Genomic DNA, 21,273 nt, shown 5'->3' with positions numbered 1-21,273 from the left:
CCCCTAATTTCTGTCTGATTTTACCATGGAACCACCCAGTTTCTGTCAGATTTTACCTAAGGAGAACCTAGTTTCTGTCAGATTTTACTACAGAATCCCTTAGTTTCTGCCAGATTTTACTTCAGAGACTCCCTAGTTTCTCTCAGATTTTATGTCAGAACCCCTTAGTTTCTGTCAGATTGTACCAAAGGAGTCTCTAGTTTCTCTCAGATTATAGCTCTCTATTGCTTAGTTTCTATCAGATCTTAACTCAGGAGCCTGTAATTCTGTCAGATTTTACCTCAGAACCACCTAGTTTCTGTCAGATTTTAGCTCAGAATCCCATAGTTTCTGTCTGATTTTACCACAGAGCCATCTAATTTCTGTCAGAGTTTACCACACAACCCCTTAGTTTCTGTCAGATTTTAACCTCAGTTCAGTTCAGTCACTCAGTCCTGTCTGACATTTTGCGACCCCATGGACTGCATCATGCCAGGCTTCCCTGTCCATCACCAACTCCTGAAGCTTGCTCAAAGTCATGCCCAGTGAGTCGATAATACCATCCAACCACCTGATCCTCTGTCGTCCCCTTCTCCTCCTCAGAAGCCCCATACTATGTCAGATTTACCTAAGGAAAACCTAGTTTCTTTCAGATTTTACCACAGAACCCCTCAGTTTCTGTCAGCGTTTACCCCAGAATCACCCTAGTTTCTCACAGATTTTACCTCAGGAGCCCCTAGTTTCTATCAAATTTTACCACAGAACCAACTAGTTTCTGTCAGATTTTACCCTAGAAGCCCCTAGCTTCTGTTCAGATTTTCCATCAGAAGCCTCTAAATTCTGTCACATTTTACCTTAGTACCCCCTGGTTTCTGTCAGTTTTTACCTCAGAAGCCTCCAGTTTCTGTAACATGTTACCTCCATAGCCTCTGATTTCTGTTAGATTTTACCTAAGAACCCCCTAGTTTCTGTCACATTTTACCAAAACAGTCCCTAGTTTCTCTCACACTATACCTCAGTATCATCTAGTTTCTATCAGATTTTACCTCTGGAGCATGTAATTCTGTCAGATTTTACCTCAGAACCCCCGAGTTTTTGTCAGATTTTATGTCAGAAGCCCCTAGTTTATGTCAGATTTACCACAACACCTGTTATATTCTGTCAGGTTTACCTAAGGAGAACCTAGTTTCTCTCAGATTTTACCACAGAACCCCTTAGTCTCTGTCAAGTCTTACCTCACAACCCCCCTACTTTCTCACAGATTTTACCTCAGGAGCTGGTTCTTCTGTCAGGTTTTACCTCAAAACCCCCTAGTTTCTGTCAGATTTTACCTCTGCAGCCCCTATTTTCTGCCACATTTCACCTCAAAATTCCAAGTTTCTGTGAGATATTACCTCAGAACCCCTTCATTTCTGTCAAATTTTACCTCAGAACCCCCTAGTTTCTGTCAGGTTTTTACCTCAGAACCCCCTAGTTTCTGTGAGATTTTCCCTCAGAAACCCCTTGTTTCTGTCAGATTTTACCCCAGAAGCCCCTAGTTTATGTCAGATTTTACGCCAGAAGCACCTAATTCCTGTCAGATTTTACCACAGAATCCCCTAGTTTCTACCAGATTTTACCTCAGAAGACTATAGTTAAATTTTATGTCAGTATCCCTTAGTTTCTGTCAAATTTCACTTCAGAACTGCCTAGTTTCTGTCACATTTTACCACAGAACCCTTTTTTTTCCTGTCAGATTTTTACCACACAACCCCCTAATTTCTGTCAGATTTTACCTCAGAAGCTCATAGTTTCTGTCAGTTATCACCGCAGGAAACCCTCGTTTCTCTCAGGTTCTACCTTGGAACCCTCTAGTTTCTGCCAGATTTGATCTCAGTGATACCTAATTTCTGTCTGATTTTCCTCAGACCACCGCCCCCCTCGACTTTCTGTCAGATTTTAATTCAGAACCCTTAGTTTCTGTCGGATTTTACCTCTGAACACCCTAGTTTTGGTCACATTTCACCTCAGTAATCCCTAGTTTCCTAAGGCCCACTTGACTTCACATTCCAGGATCTGGCTGAAGGTGAATCATCATACCATTGTGATTATCTGGATCGTGAAGATCTTTTCTGTACAGTTCTTCTGTGTATTCTTGACAGCTCTTTGTTAATATCTTCTGCTTCCGTTAGGTCCATACCATTTCTGTCCTTTATTGTGCCCGTGTTGGGATGAAATGTTCCCTTGGCATCTCTAATTTTCTTGAAGAGATCTCTAGTCTTTCCCATTCTATTGTTTTCCTCTATTTCTTTACATTGATCACCAAGGAAGGCTTTCTTATCTCTCCTTGCTATTCTTTGGAACTCTGCATTCAAATGCATATATCTTTCCTTTTCTGATTTGCCTCTTGCTTCTTTCTTTTCACAGCTATTTGTAAGGCCTCCTCAGACAACCATTTGCCTTTTTGCATTACTTTTTCTTGGGGATGATCTTGAGCCCTGCCTCCTGTACAATGTCACAAACATCCATCCATAGTTCTTCAGGCACTCTATCAGATCTAATCCCTTGACTCTATTTCTCACTTCCACTGTATAATCATAAGGGATTTGATTTAGGTCATAAGTGAATGGTCTAGTGGTTTTCCCTACTTTCTTCCATTTCAGTCTGAATTTGGCAATAAGGAGTTCATGATTTGAGCCACAGTCAGCTTCCGGTCTTGTTTTTGCTGACTATATAGAGCTTCTCCATCTTTAGCTGCAAAGAATATTGGTGTTGGCCATCTGGTGATGGCCATCTGTAAAGGTTTCTCTTGTGTTGCTGGAAGAGGGTGTTTGCTATGACCAGTGTGTTCTCTTGGCAAAATTCTATTAGGCTTTTCCCTGCTTCATTCTGTACTCCAAGACCAAATTTGCCTGTTACTTCAGGTATTTCTTGACTTCCTACTTTTGCATTCCAGTCCCCTATATTGAAAAGGACACCTTTTCTGGGTGTTAGCTCTAGAAGATCTTCTAGGTCTTCATAGAACCGTTCAACTTCAGTTTCTTCAGCATTACTGGTTAAGGTGTAGACTTGGATTACTGTGATATTGAATGGTGCCTTGGAAATGAACAGAGATCATTCTATCTGATTTCAAACAACATTGATTATATTATTACTAAAATGAAAAGAAAATATGGCACCATAGCAGGAGGAACAACAAATGATTTGGCAATCATGCCAGCTAAGGCAGCTGACACTGCATCTTGCCAAAATGTATCTCCACACCAGCCATTCAACTTGAAAGACTGGAAGCGACTGTTGGGCCTAAACCTCATTTCTGTGTCTTTATTCTCAGAATTCGTAGATTATAAATGAAATATTTAAGAAAGTCCTTTCCCTACCTCTCCAGGAATGCTTTTTGTATCACTGGAAATCCTTAAAAGAGTTGAATCATAGACTCTGGATTTATCTAAGCAAATCTATTTAACTGGAAGTTGAACTTCATCTTCAATAAATCGAACAATTCTGGGCATTAATAGGTAGTTCCTTAAAAGTCCTTAAATGTTCCTTAAATGTCCTTGTCTTACATTTAAGCCCATTTATTTAAGAGTTTTTGGTTTACTGGGAAATGAGTTATAAGCTCACCATCTAACTTGTATGCAACTTCAACTCTGATTTCCATAAATATGCCCAAAATATCAAAATTTTTGACTACCAGTGCTGTAAATCCATTAATCATATGAGCATATTTAATCAAAACAAGGTCCAACCAGACACATCTTCTCTCCCTTCCTGTCGTTACACCAAACTCTCTATCCCTTGTTTGTAATAATTCTCCAATTGCATTGTCTTGCTTTGTAGGAAAGGGACCAATCCCAACTCTAGTTGTATAAACTTTCACAACTCCATACACTTCTCCACATTTTAAGGGGGCATACCCAAGCCAGTACAAACACCTCCAACTGTACAGTTCAAAGAGGTTATGAAAGGATAACTTTCAAAATCAGTATCTAGCAGTGCTACATTTGCACCCTCTACCAAGATTTTCTTTGATGGTCTTTCTTTGAAAGCTCAATATAGGAAATAAACTCCATATATCTAGCAGTTGGTTTCACCCTTTCCATTTAACCCTTGAGTTTTTGGAATTCATCTTCAATGTCTATTTCCGATGTGGGGTATATAGATTTGTAGTGGTTAGCCAGAGCTTGGAACCTCTCAGAAAAGCCATCAAAGTCAGAAATAAGATGGCATATCCTGGGACTTTTGGGAAGAACAAACAGGGAGAATGCCCTTTTTGTGGTACCCAAATTTTTTCCTGCTTGTTCTCCTCTCTGTTGTTCCTGGATACCATCAGCTGTTTGATGACAATCAAGTGCAATATGAGCTCTGTCAGGCATGGGAAGCCTTATCCAGCCTTCCAGACCTTTCCCTAACCCTAACCCTTTTTGAACATATTTTTCTGCTTCCTCACACAATCCAGCTAGATGAATTACCACATCAATTCCAATGAATGCAGTAACATTCAGGCTCCACTGGGAGCCTGAGTTGTTCCACTGGATAATGATTCCACTGGGTAAAAGACAAAAGTCACCCTCCACAGAATCTGCAGCTGTTCAGGCAGCATTACTTCCTCCCTGGCGGTGGCACAGAGTGTTGGTGTCCTCACCAGCAGATCCAGCACCTTCCTCTTGGCTTCGTGGTCCCACTGCCCGCCAAGCACCAGGGTCTCCAGGTTCCCCCCAGGCTGCTCCCTGGGGTGGCCTCAGTCACCTTGGACAAGGAGTATGCCCCCAGGTTGGTCTTGGCAAACACCCAGGCCCCAGAGACACGAGAAGAGCCTGAAAGGGGTGGGGGCGGCTGGGAGCATGTGAACGGGATTGCTCTGTAAATTTATGTTTGAGAGTCTTAATATAAAATATAACTTATATATTCAAAGAAACAACATTTGGTAACACTGTCAATGTCTTAACCAGATATTAGGATTTTTCTACTTTTCTAATCTTCCATTTCGTTGAGAGGACATGGGTCAATGTTTAACGACCGTAGTCTGCAATGTCCCCTTCTACTGGTTTGGTTGTCTGGTTGTTTTTTACACTTTATTGGTTGATTGATGGCTGTGCGGGGTCTTCACTGCTCCTGGGCTCTGGTTGCGGGGCGGCGCGGCCGCTCTTCACTGCAGTGCACTGGGTTCTCTTTGGGGCGGATTCTCTTGCTGCAGGCCACCAGCTCCGGGGGATGGAGCTTCAGCAGTTCGGCTTTCCTGTGAGTTGCTCTGCAGAATGCGGGAGCTTCCTGCATCTGGCACTGCAACCATGTCCCCTCCATCGACAGGCAGATCCTTAAACACAGGAAAACAAGGGAAGTCCTATAAATTCCCCTCTTATGTGCTTTATTTATGGGTTGTATGTAAAACACTTTAACTGCTTTCTCAGAGAACCACAAATTTTACATCTTTTTCAATGCTTAAAGAAATACAAATCTAATGTATGGGAAGCATATAACTACAGAAGTTTGTTAGATATTTACGCTAAATAAGGATCCATTATGTCTTTTTGTGGAATAATTCCACGACAAAATATTCTGTTTCTTCTAAGCATCTTCATCTGTTTACTTATTTTCTCTACTAGAGCAAATGTACCTTCTTAGAGAACTTGGAATTTCACTCCTTTTTTCAGCAAAACTTTTTCACATGTTACCAGCAGGGAGCGCTGTGGGACTGCCTTGGGGTCCTTGCACAGCTGCTCAAGGAGCACCACTCACTGCAGGAGCTGGGCTGGGGTTGGGGTCTGTGCTTCTGGGGGGACTCAGCAGTGTGTCCTCTCTGGCTGCTGAGTCCCCTGAGCAGGGATCAGTCTCGGCAGGGGCTTCCTCCATGGGCTCCCGCCCTGGGCTCCCAAGGGGGAAGCCCCTCCTTCCCCTGCCGTCTGGGCTGTGAGCAGAGCTCCAGCACCAGGGTTAAGGGTGGGGCTGGGCGGGCCCTGAGTGGACCCTCATTTGCATGGCCGCCCCTCCTCTGGCAGAGTCTGGGGAGAAAAGGAGACCTGGGGCAGCACAGCCCACTGTGGGGACCAGGGTTCTGTGAGCACCATGGCCTGGACTCCTCTCCTACTGGTGTTCCTCTCTCTCTGCACAGGTAGGGATGGGCCCCAGGCACCAGGGCTCAGTCCCCAGCCTGCATCAGCCCTTGGGGCGCAGACTTGGGACCCTTTCCTTCAGGTCCTGCCCCATCTCCCCTGTGTCTGTGTCTGCAGGTTCCCTCTCCCAGCCTGTGCTGACTCAGTCAGCCTCCCTGTCTGCGTCTCTGGGAGCATCAGCCAGACTCTCTTGCACCATGAGCAGTGGCTACAACATTGGCAGCTTGCCTATAACCTGGTACCAGCAGAGGCCAGGGAGTCTTCCCCGGTACCTCCAGTCCTACAACTCAGACTCCCAAAAGCCCCAGGGCTCCAGGGTTCCCAGCCGCTTCTCTGGATCCAAAGACGCCTTGGATCCAGCGCAGGGCTCCTCTCATCTCTGGGCTGCAGCCGGAGGACGAGGCTGACGATTACTGTGCTGTAGGTTCCCACAGTGGCTCAGATGACGAGGAAGTGAGACAAAAACCCCTGGGCCTCGGACTTTGGCTCTGAGCCTGGTTTCAGCGAGAAGTTTCCATAGAGCGATTTCCAAGGAAGGCTTCTCTGCACAGAGATCTCTGTGAAGGGAGGGAGGAGACACACAGGATCGTGCTGAGACCCGAGACAGTGCAAGCATCCCAGGAAACCACATATCTGACCACAGAGCCCACTTGCCCCTCCCTCAACACCTGGAGTAAATTCCCCAGAGCAGGTGCTGTGGTGTCGGGAGCCGCATCAGGCATTACTGACAAAATGGAGGCATGGCCCCAACTCCCTCTCCTTGTCCCACAGGCACGGGCCCGGGATGAAGGAGTTAGGCCTTGTGATTCTGACTTATTTTTTCCTCTCCTCGGCTGAGTTGACTGAAAGGAATATTAAGGTGTTTATAGTTCTTGAGAGGAGCATGAGAAGGCACAAAGCCTTCTGCAGCTGTGCTCAGAGAATAATTCATAAAGTTAATCACTGACATTTGTTCAAGGACTTTTACAAAAGAGTGTTCCAGGGTGAGCACGTAGGCCGCAGCTTGAGGCCATGGGAGGGATTTCTATCTGAAGCCTATTTGTGAGGAAGGTGTTTATGGCAAAGGAGTTTGCTGAATTTAGGGCTTAGGAATAATTAAAATAGTTAGAAGCTAAAGATTTAAGGAATGTTGTGATGTTAGCATATTCTACTATAGCTTACAGAGATTAGGAACTTTAGAGATATTAATAGCTAGAAGCCCTTTTTAAGAAATAGTGAGCTTGGGATACTAGGGGCAAACAGGACTTAGAAAGATAAGAAATCAACTGAGGAATGTGGTATGCAGCCCAGACATTAGCATGAGTTACAGTGTATTCACAAGGACACATGAGAAGAAGTAGATAAGAGAATCGCTGAGGCAAGAACTCCTTTTGCGGAGCAAGAATGATTTATGGAGACAACAAATCTGGGTCAGTGGGAACTGAAAATGTCAAACCTCTGACCTAATGCTTTTGTAAAAGTTTAAAAGAGAATCTTAAGCTTGAAATAAATACGCAGTCCAAGAAAATTGAGAGGCTGCTTCGTTTCTTGCCGACACTGCTCATCTCTTCAGTTTGATCCCCTGGCTGCTGGCGCTGGACTCCGGCACTGTGTCTTCAGCAGAAACACCCCAGCGCAGCCCTGCTCCTCCTCATCTCCATCCTCTCGCCCCACAGAGTGTGGGTCCCGGGCTGCAGGGACCGGTCCACAGCTCAGACGCTGACAGGAGCCCTGGCTCCTGCTCCCTGCTCCCTCCTCATTTCCACAGTGCTGCTAACAGGTCAGCATTTTCTACAACTCATGGTCCTCCAGGCTCCTAGTAACTGGATGGAGAAGATATGGGAATTTTCCTTCCTTCAGAATGATCTGAGCCCTCACACAAGGTGAGTCCTGAGGGGTCAGCAGAGGATGACATGGCTGCCTCTCAAGATAGGCCTTCTGCCGCAGGTTCTGTCTATGAATTATCTGACGGCACATCAACGGCAGAAACATTTTTTTCAGGTCCCACGTCTCATTTCTTTATCTTTTCTGAAATCAAATTGGACAGTCACTCATGGTCCTCCTGTTGCAGAGGCCTGGACCATCAGGGCCCGAGGCCTCACTGTGGTGGGGGTGCAGGAAGATGGGTCTGTGGCCTCCGTGCCCTGGGCCTCCTGGGCCTGCAGACCTGCACCCGTGGCGCTGGGCTCCGTCCTTCCTGGTCCTGAAGGGAGGTCAGGGAACAGGCAGCTGGGAAAGTGGGACAAGAAACTTAGCCTGTCCGTCTTCTTCTTGGAGAATTTTCAAGTTTCACACACTGCCAGGAGCCACCACGGGAGATCCCACCCATGACAAAGGTCATGTGGAGAGGACCTGACAGGCAAAGGCAGAACAGGACTCGAGGGATTCCCTGGACCTGCTCGAGCATCTACCCCGAAACTAAAATCTGTCTGTCTACTGTTTATTACATTATGCCTTTCACCAACTCTTCTGACATTTACAGGGGGCTATCCCCGACCACCTTTCTCTGAAGAAAATCAAGTTAGGGCTCTAGTTAATAAACCTCCTGGGCTTGAAAGGAGCATTTTTACTTTAACCCCTCTGTTACTATTTTAGCTTGCTTGGCAGGTTTATCCACACTCTTGCAACTAACGCACATGATTGTTCACAACACCCCAAGCATAACCTTCAAGTGATAAAAAAAAAGCTGTATTAGAATAATACTGCATTGTTGAGCCAGTGTTTGCTACCGAGTTTCCTTGTCCTTTACGCAAAGTGCGCCTGGGAGTGCATTAGCAAAAATAGTTGGTATACAAGAAAAACAAGCAGTAGCCTTGGCCTTAGCAACATAGGACCCTTGAGTTAATAAGTTCTTTCTTTGTTGGAACCCACTGCACCTTTGCTCCATAAGAATGCAACTTTATTTAATACTTTCTGAGGGAGACACAGATTGGAAAAATAAAGAAGAAACAGTTTAAGGGAAAGCAAGTTTTCTGGTTGACCAACCTTTATCAGAAAAAGGTCATAAAATGTCAATAGGCCTGCGGGCCAGAAGATAATGTGCATAACACAAAGACCCTTGTAAATGAAAAGTTATGCAAAAAACATCCTGGTCCCGATGAAGGTCAAACTGATGTAGTGTTGAGCTGACTCTGCATGACTCTATATCTTTCACTTCTGGAAATGGGTAACTCAGGGTATAAAAGCTCCTTTTGAAAATAAAGCTGCAGACCCGGCTTCATCAGAGCTTGGTCTCCCCGTGTCATTCTTTTTTTCCTTTTCTCTTCTTTTTTCTCTCTGTTCTTCTTTCAGGATGACTACTTGAAGCACAGGGGCTCTCTGTTCACTTTTTTGCCTGGGCTTCTAAGACCCGATTGGGAAGGTGCCCTGCGTCTTTGCTGGGGAGAGGGCGTCCTGCGTCCTCACCCCACCGAGAGGGCACCTGCCGCCTCCGTGAACAGAGCAAGTTCCGTGTCAGGAACTTTATTGGCTTTCTGTGTAAACCAAGGAAGATCAAGCCTCTTTCTCTCCCCTCTTTACTTTCCCTATTCGCTGACGCCGTCATCCTGAGGGAACCCTTGCATCCTGCTGGGGCTGGACCCCGGCAACACACCTTGCATAGGTACCTACTACACTTGAAAACCTTCTGTTTCATGATGAATCTACTTCCAACTATCCATTCAGTTTATATGAAATCTCAGGGGAAAGCAAAACTAAACAAAAATAGTTCCTGATACTGCTGAAATGCTTCCTGATCATCCGTGTGTGATCAACCAGAACCTAACTTGAGACTCATCCTGGTCCATCTTTATGGGGTCATTGATTATAACTCCTTTTCTCTCTGGTCTCCAAATACAAACAGAATCCTGCTGCACCCAGATACACAGGGCCCATCACAGGTACTTGGCAGGATGATGAAGAAGCAGAAGCCCAACATCTGTGCCTGGAGACCTGAAGGGGGGAGGCCTCTCCCGCCCCCTGCATGTCCTGCTCCTGCTCCAGGCTTTGTACTCTGCCCTGGACCCGCACACTTAGGGAAGCTGGGTGCCTCCCTTTCTCTGGGGAGTGTTCCCTGAGAAGCCCCTCATCTCCAGGTACTAGAAGACCCTCCCCATTAACACGTGGCTCTCAGATTCATCACTTGCTCATTTTCTCCTCTTTTCCTTCATGGCCTCTACCACTTTTGCTCCCTGGTTCTTTATTTGAGATGATATTGGATAAATATCACTCTTTTCAACACAGACAATGTAAAACCACTACTATTAAATCTACGGAGTCTTACACGTGAACTTGCACTGTATCCACTGAGGGCCAGGTAACAGGTCATAAGGGTTTCTAAGTCCAGCAATGGAGGAGGAAACCCTAGAAAGGATGAGATTCCCATTTATAGCCACAGTCTCTTACATCAAGCCTTTTATACAGAAAGGCTATGAAACCAAACTGAAAACACCTTATATATATACATTGGAGTCAGAAATAAATGCTGTCAGGATCTTGGAAGTAATCAGGAAAACGACATGTTTTCCCCCAGAATGTCATATTCTCTCTGCAAAGACAGAAATAAGAAGAGAGCTGTGCAATTAGGGCTGGGACAACTCCGGGAGACCCTGCAGACACAACATCAACCACGTTTCAACCTGGGAGAATCACGACAGAGTCACGATCAGGTATAACCCATGGACACTCTGGGACTTTGAAGCCTTGAACTTGTTTCGTGGTTGTTGTGCTCTGGTAGTGACCGCAGGAGCCAGGCAGTGCAAACTGAGACAACAGAGAATCCGAAATTACATCAGCATTCCCTGAGTCTGCAGGTCATTAGTGACCTGGAGAGATCGCTGACCAACCACAAACTACACGGAGGGGACTCATTCTTCTGCCCTGGGCGGTGACATCAGGGAGACCCAGCTGCAAGTGTGAGAAAGCCCTTGCAGGAGGCTGTGGTGTGAAGTGGGGGAGGAGGAGGCCTGAGTCCAGCAGGGGGCGCTGTGGGCCTGGTCCTGAGAGCGCAGGGTCCTGGCCAGGCAGGCTGGCACCTCCTCAGTTGGCTTTGTCCATGTGGGCAGCAGGGTCCTCATTGGAGGGTGACGTCCTGCACCTGGGCCCCCAGGGGACATGACCGCTCTCAGCTCAGAGTACATGCTTGCCTCTCAGTTCCTGCTCCTCTGTCTCGTCCTGGAGGTGATCTGATGTCTAAGCGAAGAGCAGTGACCATCACACAACAGAAATGAACTTGCTTCAATAAACTTTGCATTGTTTCAATTATTTCTTTCTTATTTTGCTGCAGTTTCTCATTTTTCAATGTTGTCTAGTGACATATATGGAAACTGATATTTTGTTTTTACCTCCCTATTAACTTCTTTTCCATGTTTTTAAATATTTCTCTTCAATTAAAGAGTTTAATAGATATAAAATCCCCCTTTAATCCAACTGTATCAGCAAATATTTTCATAATAGGAAACAGATTCAAGACAAATATTTCTCTGATATGAGTTGACTCTCTCCAGCATGTATAGAGAAAATAAAATAATCATGTGAATTTTAATAAATAGCTCATTTACCAGGGAATAAAACATGAATAAAAAGACGCTTACTCCTTGGAAGAAAAGTTATGACCAACCTAGATAGCATATTCAAAAGCAGAGACATTACTTTGCCAACAAAAGTCCGTCTAGTCAAGGCTACGGTTTTTCCAGTGGTCATGTATGGATGTGAGAGTTGGACTGTGAAGAAAGCTGAGCAGCGAAGAATTGATGCTTTTGCACTGTGGTGTTGGAGAAGACTCTTGAGAATCCCTTGGACTGCAAGGAGATCCAAGCAGTCCATTCTGAAGGAGATCAGCCCTGAGATTTCTTTGGAGGGAATGATGCTGAAGCTGAAACTCCAGTACTTTGGCCACTTCATGTGAAGAGTTGACTCACTGGAAAAGACTCTGATGCTGGGAGGGATTGAGGGCAGGAAGAGAAGGGGACGACAGAGGATGAGATGGCTGGATGACATCACCGACTCGATGGACATGAGTTTGAGTGAACTCCAGGAGTTGGTGATGGACAGGGAGGCCTGGCGGGCTGCGATTCATGGGGTCACAAGGAGTTGGACACGACTGAGCGACTAAACTGAACTGAAAACATGAATACCAAATAAAGGCTTTATCTCACACTGAGAGAAGCACAAATTTTGTTCCTCCTCTTCCCCAATTATTTCGGAGAGTCTATGCTCCTGCTTAATCTTCTTACACCCTCCACAGCAGAAAGTCAATTGAAAGGAAATTTTAAATGTTTCACGTTCGCACTGAAGTGTTCACACACTGTTACTTTTATTTTCCATCATGAGACACATGTTTTCCTGAACTGTTAGATCTGATATTGCCCAGGATGTCACAATTTCATAGTGACACTGTGAACTGTCCCCTCAAAACCTGAAGTAAAATTAATTCCTTATGATAGATGCCTCTTAAAACAAAGGAGTCTGTCGCCCCAAGCCTGGCCCTGCAACTCGACATGTGAGATTCCCTCAGGCCTGCTCCCCCGACTGCTGCTCCTGGGACAGGGACCAGAGCTGAGTCAGGGGAGACGCCTGTCCCCTCACACCCCACATGGGCTGTGATGTCCCTGGGGACTCTCTGCTGCAGGAAGAGTTTCTGCTAAGGCCCTGCCGAGAACACAAGCAGGGGTTTCACTGAGGAAAGAAGAAATGTCCCAGGGATGGGGGGAGATTTGGGATGGACTAGACTGCGGGCAGGAGGTGAGGACACCCCATCTCCTCCTTCAGCCTCAGACTCTCCAGGGAGGAGCTGGAGGACCCAGGTTGCCAGGGTCATGGGGAACACTTGGTAAAAGATAGTTTCCCATCACTCAGATCTCCATCCTGTCCTGTCCTGGGTCTGTGTGGTCTAGAGTCTGCCTCCTTCAAGACCCCCCAGGGACCTCAGCTGACCTGGGCAGGGAGAGAAGGAAGCAATTTGCATGAGGCCCCTCCTCCTCCTCATGGGGCGTGAGGCATGCAAAGGTCCAGGACCCCACCTCCAGCCCAGGAAGACAAGGAGGCCATGTCCTGGAGGGTCCTCACCATGGCCTGGATGGTGCTTCTGCTCTGGCTCCTCACTTACGATCCAGGTCAGGGCCTGGGACTCTGCATCCTCTGGGGCATCTCCAAGCAGAGTCTCAGGGTCCTTGTCTCCATAACAATCCCTGTCTGTCTCCTGTTGCTTTTAGTGGTAGATGCTTAGACTGTGGTCCAGAAGCCATCACTGCCAGTGTCTCCAAAAGGGATGGTCACTCTCACCTGTGGACTGAGCTCTGGGTCAGTCACTACCAGTAACTACCCTAGCTGGTTCCAGCAGACCCCAGGCCAGGCTCCCAGACTGCTTTTCTATAGCACAAACAGTCGCCTGTCTGGGGTCTGTAATTGCTTCTCTTGTTCCATCTCTGGAACAAAGCCACCCTCACCATCACGGGGGCCCAGCCCAAGGACGAAGCCGATTATCACTGTGGTCTGGGAACTGGTAGTTACAACGCCACAGTGATGTAAGCCCTTGGGGAAGTGCTACCAAAACCTGCCCTTGTGCTCAGAGGGCTCAGCGCTTAGTGGCAGGAGAGGTAGGGAGGGGGTGGGACAGGTCAAGGTCCCCATGGGGAGGGAGGCTCTGGGCCCGTCTCCTGTCCCGTGGTTCATGGCCACGTGTCTCCTCCCAGCTCTCCCCGGTGTGTCCATCTCTCTAAGGGGACCCCTCTCTGCCCATGTTGTTGGGAAGGAGGCTTGGCTCCACAGGGAGACTCAGACCCCCACCACTGCCATTAGGACTCTTGTCATTCAAATCACACTAAGAGATGTATCATGAACTTGATCTTGCAGACAAATTAATATTTCATTTGATGGGAGGGACACAAGTAGTGGAATTTTCTAGAAATGCAATTTCCCATCTAGAGCTCCTGAATCACAGCCATTTGTTGGTGGCAAAAATCTGTGGTTAACAAGAACCTCCCCAAAATATATAAGAACATCAAAATTCCAGAAATATGCTTTGTGTATTATTGTGAAATAACCCCTGAGAATTGTCTTAAATTGGGCCTAGTCACATTAACTTCCCATGACACAGTTCAGTTCAGTCGCTCGGTCGTGTCTGAATCTTTGCGATCCCATGACACATTGACTCCCAATTCACAATAAAAATACAAAACCCCCCAAATACTATTAACAACTTAATTTCAAAATAAGACAGAAATTGGGTGGAATTTCCACAAATCTTTGTTGTCTAAGCACAGACCTCAAGCTCATGGGACGATTTATGTTCCTGGAAGAACCTTATTCAGAACTGGCTCCCCAAATCCCCACACTCCCCACTGACTCCCGGGTGCCTGGATGCCAGGTCATGGCCGGCTCCTCAACTCGTGGATAGCCCCTAGGGTCCCGCCCCTGGACGCAGCAATGGGCTGGGAGATGGAGCAGAAACAAGGGGAGACCGAGCGAGGGGAAAAGCAGGCTCGTGTGCACCCCGTCCCCTCTGCTGTTGACTGTGGGGCCAGAAGACCTGAGCCTTGACCCCAGCTGGGCCATCAGTGCTGAATGTGAGGTGGGTGCAGGTGGCTGGCACTGTGGTCACCCCCTCCCTCCCTGGTGTTCCCGAGACGTCAGAGCCCGGGGAGCTGAGCATCCATGATCTCTGTAGCACAGCAGGCCCCTCAGCCCGGCTCCCCTCCCTGAGGGCCGCAGCTCAGCAGGGCCTGCTCTCACCCCCTGGGTGGAAGGAGCAGCTGACAGGAGTTGCCCAGGGGCCCTGGGCGGAGTCAGACAGAGAGCAGTGGGGTCGGTGGGCAGTGAACACACACTCATGATTGATGGACTTTCAGGTGGAAGATACAGGGCAGCCCTTCCTTCCTCATTTTCCCCACCACGAACATTCCCCATACACGACACCAGGAGGTGCTGTGCACCTGCTCACATGGCAGAACCTGAACACACCCTAATTGTTCCCCTGACCTGGCCCTGTCCCTGGGCTCCCTGGACTGAGTTGGAGGTCTCAGCAGGAGGTTTCTCACAGGAGAAAGACATAGAGCCCGAGTCCTCAAGTTCTTTCTGGGAGTGAAGCTGCAAATGGGCCAAGGATGTCCTGTTCATAGTCACCAGGGCCCCACCCTCTTCCCCAGAGCAGAGGAGGGGAGAAGACCCAAGAGTCCACACCCTGCACCCCTCCAACTCCCTCAGCCACCTCCTGCTCCTCCTCAGCTCTTTCCTAAGAGCCTCTCCCCTCCTCCAGCCCCCTCTGATTCATGACTTCTTCCCTATCCTGGGCTCCCTGTTTCTACAACACTCCACCCCTGACCTCCTCCGTCATGACCAGGGTCACTGTGACAGAAAGTCATGGACATGTTTCCAGAACTTCCTGAACTGGACACTCACTTCGTGCCCCTCCATGAACCCCTCTAACCTTTCCTTCCGGAGAAGACTCAGGTTTTCGGCTCTCAGGTGTGACCCCAGGTCGTCCCCTCCCTGTTCCACCCCTGATTCTCCCTCATTTCCCAGAGGATCCAGGGAAGCCCTCCAGCAGCTGATTTATCCCCTGAACACTCACATTCCGTCCCGTGTGCCCATCGAGTGAGGAGTCAGGAGAGGAGAGAAACCCTGGTCCTGAGACCTGGGCAATGATTCCTGGCTGAGGAGTGTCTGTGCTCAGCTGCTGTGGGACTGATTTTATGCACGGTGAGCACAGGAGAAGGCGCTGGGGCCCTGGGCTGGGAAAGCAGAACCTGTCCCGGGGCTGTGCCCCCGGAGCCATGACTGCTGCTCTGTCTGACCATGTCTATGGTCCCGTCTGAGATTCCTGAGAACAGCTGATCTGCCTTGTCATGTCCTGTGTCTCATCTCAGATCTGAGGCTGACCCATGGCTCTGATAACTCAGCCTGCCCTGTTTCACAGAGAGAACGTCCTGCTGCGACAGTAAATCCCCCAGTGGAGATGCCATACATGTCAGAAAGTCTTTAAAATTATCTTATTTAAAGAACAGAGGCTACAAGGAAAATTATGTTTTAGAAATAGTACCATGGGAATGCAGAATTAAAACAGACAGAATTGGACACAGCTTAGTGACTTAGCAACAACATTTTCTTCAGTTAAATTTAGGCATCTATTTTAAGTGATGACCTTAGATTTTTAATTGAAAATCTCAAAATCACACATCCCCTGTGTAACACTCACATGCACTACAGGGTAAGCTACAGTTGGCTGCTGTTTTCTATCCAAATACATCCTGAAGGTATAATTTGAAGACCACTTTGGGGAAAGTCGACTCTAGAGCTCTATCACCAGGTCAGGATGTGTGCTTGGGCCAGGACACCAGGGGGCGCTCTGAGGCCTTTCCTGAGGATTGTGGGGTGGGGGTGGCGGTAGAGCAGAGACCAGCCCCCTGGTACTTTCTGATGCCTTAAGATCTGGATTTCCAGCTTTTACATCCCACACCCAACAACCCCCAGGAAACCCCGTCCCTGATCATACACTGGGCTCCCTCAGGCACAGGAAGCTGAGCCAGGTCCCAGAGGTGATCAGAGCATTGTGGGGGTTGGGGGCGTCATTTGCATGAAAGGCCCCTCCCCCTCTCAGGGTATGAAGAGGGGAAGCAGCGTTGTGGGGACGCTCTGCTCAGCTGTGGGGCCACAGACGGCAGGACGCCCTGACATGTCCACCATGGCCTGGTGCCCTCTGCTCCTCACCCTGGTGGCTCTCTGCACAGGTGACTGGATGGGGGGACAGGGGAAGGGCCCTGGGAAGACACACTGGCCCTGCTTCCTGCTCTTGTCTGGACCCCTGAGTCACCTTCTCTGTCTCTCTCCCTTCCAGGATCCTGGGCCCAGGCTGTGCTGACTCAGCCGTCCTCCGTGTCCGGGTCCCTGGGCCAGAGGGTCTCCATCACCTGCTCTGGAAGCAGCAGCAACGTTGGCTATGCTAATTATGTTAGCTGGCACCAACAGATCCCAGGATCGGCCCCCAGAACCCTCATCTATGGTGCGACCAGTCGAGCCTCGGGGGTCCCCGACCGATTCTCCGGCTCCAGGTCTGGGAACACAGCGACTCTGACCATCAGCTCGCTCCAGCCTGAGGACGAGGGGGATTATTACTGTTCATCTTATGGCAGTAGTAGCAGTATTGGCACAGTGCTCCAGGCCAGGGGGGAAGTGAGACAAAAACCTGCTCTCCCCCAAGTCATGGGCCTCCCGGGGCTGAAGCGTCTTCTGCCAAAGCAGACACTTCTGTTGTCTGTTTGATTTAAAACTGGGTTCTGAGCCCCACAACAGGAATTTAGTCCGGGAAATCCTTTCAGATCTTCTTCATCTGCCCCTTTCCCAAGGCTTTTCTTTCACAAACACATATTATATGATTATCTGAAGTTGAGCAGAAGGCCCTGAATGCCAGAGGCAGGCCCTGGCAGACAGAGTCGTGACAGTCAGGTCAGAACCAGAGAGACAGCGTCCAGCAGTGTCTGATTCAGGACACTTCAGCTCCTCGGCCGTCCCTGGGCTGAGCTGAGGCCCAGGCTGCTGCGCCTGCCTTTCCTGTGACCGCCTCTCAGGCTCCCCCAGGGCTCCAGGCCTGCGGGGAATAGACCAGGACTCCTCTATCACTGGAAGAACGAGGGCAGTCCAGGGGCTTCTTGCTCAGCCTCTGCTGGACCTTCTGCTACTGCTGCCCCTGGGTCCAGGTCATCGGGGGGTCTGCCCAAGCATGGAGGCCCCTCCTCTCCCCTCTGTCCTCAAAGTCCCTCCAGCAGCCCATTCCCAGCAGAGGGTCTTAAAGGACACATAATATTGTCTCCCCATCACTGAGGACACAGGGTCTGTTAGTTCTCTATCTCAGTGTTCGAGGTTGGGGTCCGTCAGCATATCTCAGCCCAGAGAGGGCCCCATGCCCTCAGCCCTCTCTCCTGCACAGGGAGCAGGTTCTGCTCTCAGCCTCCTCTGTCCTCTCATGGTGTTCAGGGCTCAGGCAGGGTGGACTCAGCCAGGGTCGCTGACTCCATGGACGCTCAGCCACACTCACCTGGCTGGGAACAGCAGCACTGTTGGCACCAAGGGGGCGACTTGGCTGCCGTCTCAGTCGTGCTGAGTCCCAAGCTCTGAGCACAGGAGTCACAACCCGCCCGCAGGTCTCAGCGAGGCTGGCGGGCTCCGGGTCAGGTGGGGCCCCCTGACAATCTCTGGGCCCTGCCCGAGGACGAGGCTGATTGTTCCTGCTCAGCTGGGACTCAACCCTGCTGCTCATAGGAGGCCTCACCCGGAGGAAGTGACCCCAACCCTGAGCTCCCGGCCTCACCCGCACGTGGGGTCACGGAGCACAGGTCACACGCCTGTGTCCTGCTCCCTGTCACTGCCCTTTCACACTCACGTGTGGGGTCTGCACATTGGCTGCCTGGGCTGTGGGGCCACAGTTAACAGTGATGTATTTTGGGAGATGTGGGGTTCAGTTCAGTTCAGTTGAGTTCAGTCACTCAGTTGTGTCCGACTCTTTGCGACCCCATGAATCGCAGCACGCCAGGCCTCCCTGTCCATCACCAACTCCCAGAGTTCACTCAGACTCACGTCCGTCGAGTCAGTGATGCCATCCAGCCATCTCATCCTCTGTCGACCCCTTCTCCTCCTGCAGGGGCCCAGCCCCAGCTGATCCAGGGTATTCGAAGGAGAGACGGCATCGGCGACCTATTTATTTAAATATTCATCAAAGATATAAAGAGTAATAGACTGAGGATAGCTCAGTGAAGAAATTCAGTGGAGAAAAGAGGCTGAAATAATTCAGCCAGAAGGTGAGAGAAAGAACGACATGGGGAGACCAAGTTTCGGTGAACAAGGCCCACACTTTATTTTCCAAAGTAGTTTTGTACCTTAAGTGATGCATAGAGGATAATGGGGGAAGGGGTAGAGCCATGCAGTAAGCCAGGCTTTCTTCCTGAAAACTTATCATATGCAAAAGTCTAGGTGATTTGCATCATCTTCTGGCCCGGAGGCCTGTTAACATTTTAAGACCCTTTCTTCAGAAAACTTATTTTTCTCTAAAGGTGATTAGGCAGGCGCCACCCTCCAAAAGCATTAAAGTTGTATTCCTATAGGGCAAAGGTGTGGTGGGCTACAACAAAAAAGAATTAACTCAAGGGTCCAAGGTTACAAACACTAAAGCTACTACTTACACCAATTATATTAATCAATACACTGCCAGGGACACAGCAGGTAAGGGATATGGAGACTTAGCAGCAAACATTGGCCCAACAAGTGAAAAACCCTTCACCAATACAATTTCTAATCAATCTTTTAACTGCTCAAAGGACTCTGTATTTAGACAGTTTAGAACATCTCATGCCTCTCACAGTTGGGAGGCTCTGAGCAATCACATGTGGCCAGAAAAAAGCTATTCAGGCAGGCTAGAGGACTTCCAAAGGAGTTTGTAGGTTGAAACACTATCACACCCAGGAACTTTATTAACTGGAGCTATAAGTTCACTCTTTTTCAGAGAGAGGTAGTGGGGGACAGCCCCCCCCCACCCCCGTCAAGTCAGAGGTGTAGGTGAGAGCACAAAGCAGAAAGTAGGCAGACTCTGGTTTTGGGGGTAGATGCTCGAGAATTTCCAGGGGGACTCCTGAGGCTCGATCCCGCCTTTGCGTATGCCGAACCTCCTTCCTCATGACGTTTGCCATGGGTGGAGTTCCTCACGCTGGCTCCCAGCAGTGATAGAATTCTAGTTGAGCTATTCCAGATCCTGAAAGATGATGCTGTGGAAAGTGCTGCACTCAATATGCAATATGCACTCAATATGCAATATGCTGGCTCCCGGCATCCTCCTGCCCCCAATCCCTCCCAGCATCACAGTCTTTTCCAATGAGTCAACCCTTTGCACGAGGTGGCCAAAGTACTGGAGTTTCAGCTTCAGTATCATTCCATCCAAAGAAATCCCAGGGCTGATCTCCTTCAGAATGGACTGCTTGGATCTCCTTGCAGTCCAAGGGACTCTCAAGAGTCTTCTCCAACACCACAGTTCAAAAGCATCAATTTTTTGGCACTCAGCTTTCTTCACAGTCCAACTCTCACATCCATACATGACCACAGGATAAACCATAGCCTTGACTAGACGGACCTTTGTTAGCAAAGTGATGTCTCTGCTTTTGAATATGCTATCTAGGTTGGTCATAACTTTCCTTCCAAGGAGTAAGCGTCTTTTAATTTCATGGCTGCAGTCACCATCTGCAGTGATTTTGGAGCCCCCAAAAATAAAGTCTGCCACGGTTTCCACTGTTTCCGCATCTATTTCCCATGAAGTGATGGGACCGGATGCCATGATCTTTGTTTTCTGAATGTTGAGCTTTAAGCCAACTTTTTCACTCTCCACTTTCACTTTCATCAAGAGGCTTTTGAGTTCCTCTTCACTTTCTGCCATAAGGGTGGTGTCATCTGCGTATCTCAGGTTACTGATATTTCTCCCAGCTATCTTGATTCCAGCTTGTGCTTCTTCCAGTCCAGCATTTCTCATGATGTACTCTGCATATAAGTTAAATAAGCAGGGTGACAATATACAGCCTTGACGTATTCCTTTTCCTATTTGGAACCAGTCTGTTGTTCCATGTCCCAGTTCTAACTGTTGCTTCCTGACCTGCATACACATTTCTCAAGAGGCAGGTCAGGTGGTCTGGTATTCCCATCTCTTTCAGAATTTTCCACAGTTTATTGTGATCCACATGGTCAAAGGCTTTGGCATAGTCAATGAAGCAGAAATAGATGTTTTTCTGGAACTCTCCTGCTTTTTCCATGATCCAGCAGATATTGGCAATTTGATCTCTGGTTCCTCTGCCTTTTCTAAAACCAGCTGGAACACCAGGAAGTTCAAGGTTCACGTATTGCTGAAGCCTGGCTTGGAGAATTTTGAGCATTACTTTACTAGCATGTGAGATGAATGCAATTGTGCGGTAGTTTGAGTATTCTTTGGCACTGCCTTTCTTTGGGATTGGAATGAAAACTGACCTTTTGCAGTCCTGTGGCCACTGCTGAGTTTTCCAAATGTGCTGGCATATTGAGTGCAGCACTTTCACAGCCTCATCTTTTAGGATTTGAAATAGCTCCACTGGAATTCCATCACCTCCACTAGCCTTGTTCGTAGTGATGCTTTCTAAGGCCCACTTGACTTCACATTCCAGGATGTCTGGCTCTAGGTCAGTGATCACACCATCATGATTATCTTGGTTGTGAAGATCTTTTTTGTACAGTTCTTCTGTGT

At 48.3% G+C, this 21,273-nt stretch overlaps 1 protein-coding gene and 1 pseudogene across 1 annotated transcript in view; one reads left to right on the top strand and one right to left on the bottom strand.

The window, feature by feature from the left end:
* LOC112582842 (immunoglobulin lambda-1 light chain-like) overlaps window positions 1-21,273 on the top strand; it is a gene marked incomplete in the record, with an annotated part of 281,468 nt that overhangs the window by 8,239 nt on the left and 251,956 nt on the right.
* On the bottom strand, window positions 3,527-5,262 carry LOC112580001 (annotated as a pseudogene).

This window comes from Bubalus bubalis, chromosome 17 (assembly GCF_019923935.1).
Source record: "Bubalus bubalis isolate 160015118507 breed Murrah chromosome 17, NDDB_SH_1, whole genome shotgun sequence".
Taxonomy (NCBI): Eukaryota; Metazoa; Chordata; class Mammalia; order Artiodactyla; family Bovidae; genus Bubalus; species Bubalus bubalis.
Note: the sequence above shows the minus strand (reverse complement) of the source record. Positions and strands in the feature narration are given on the sequence as shown.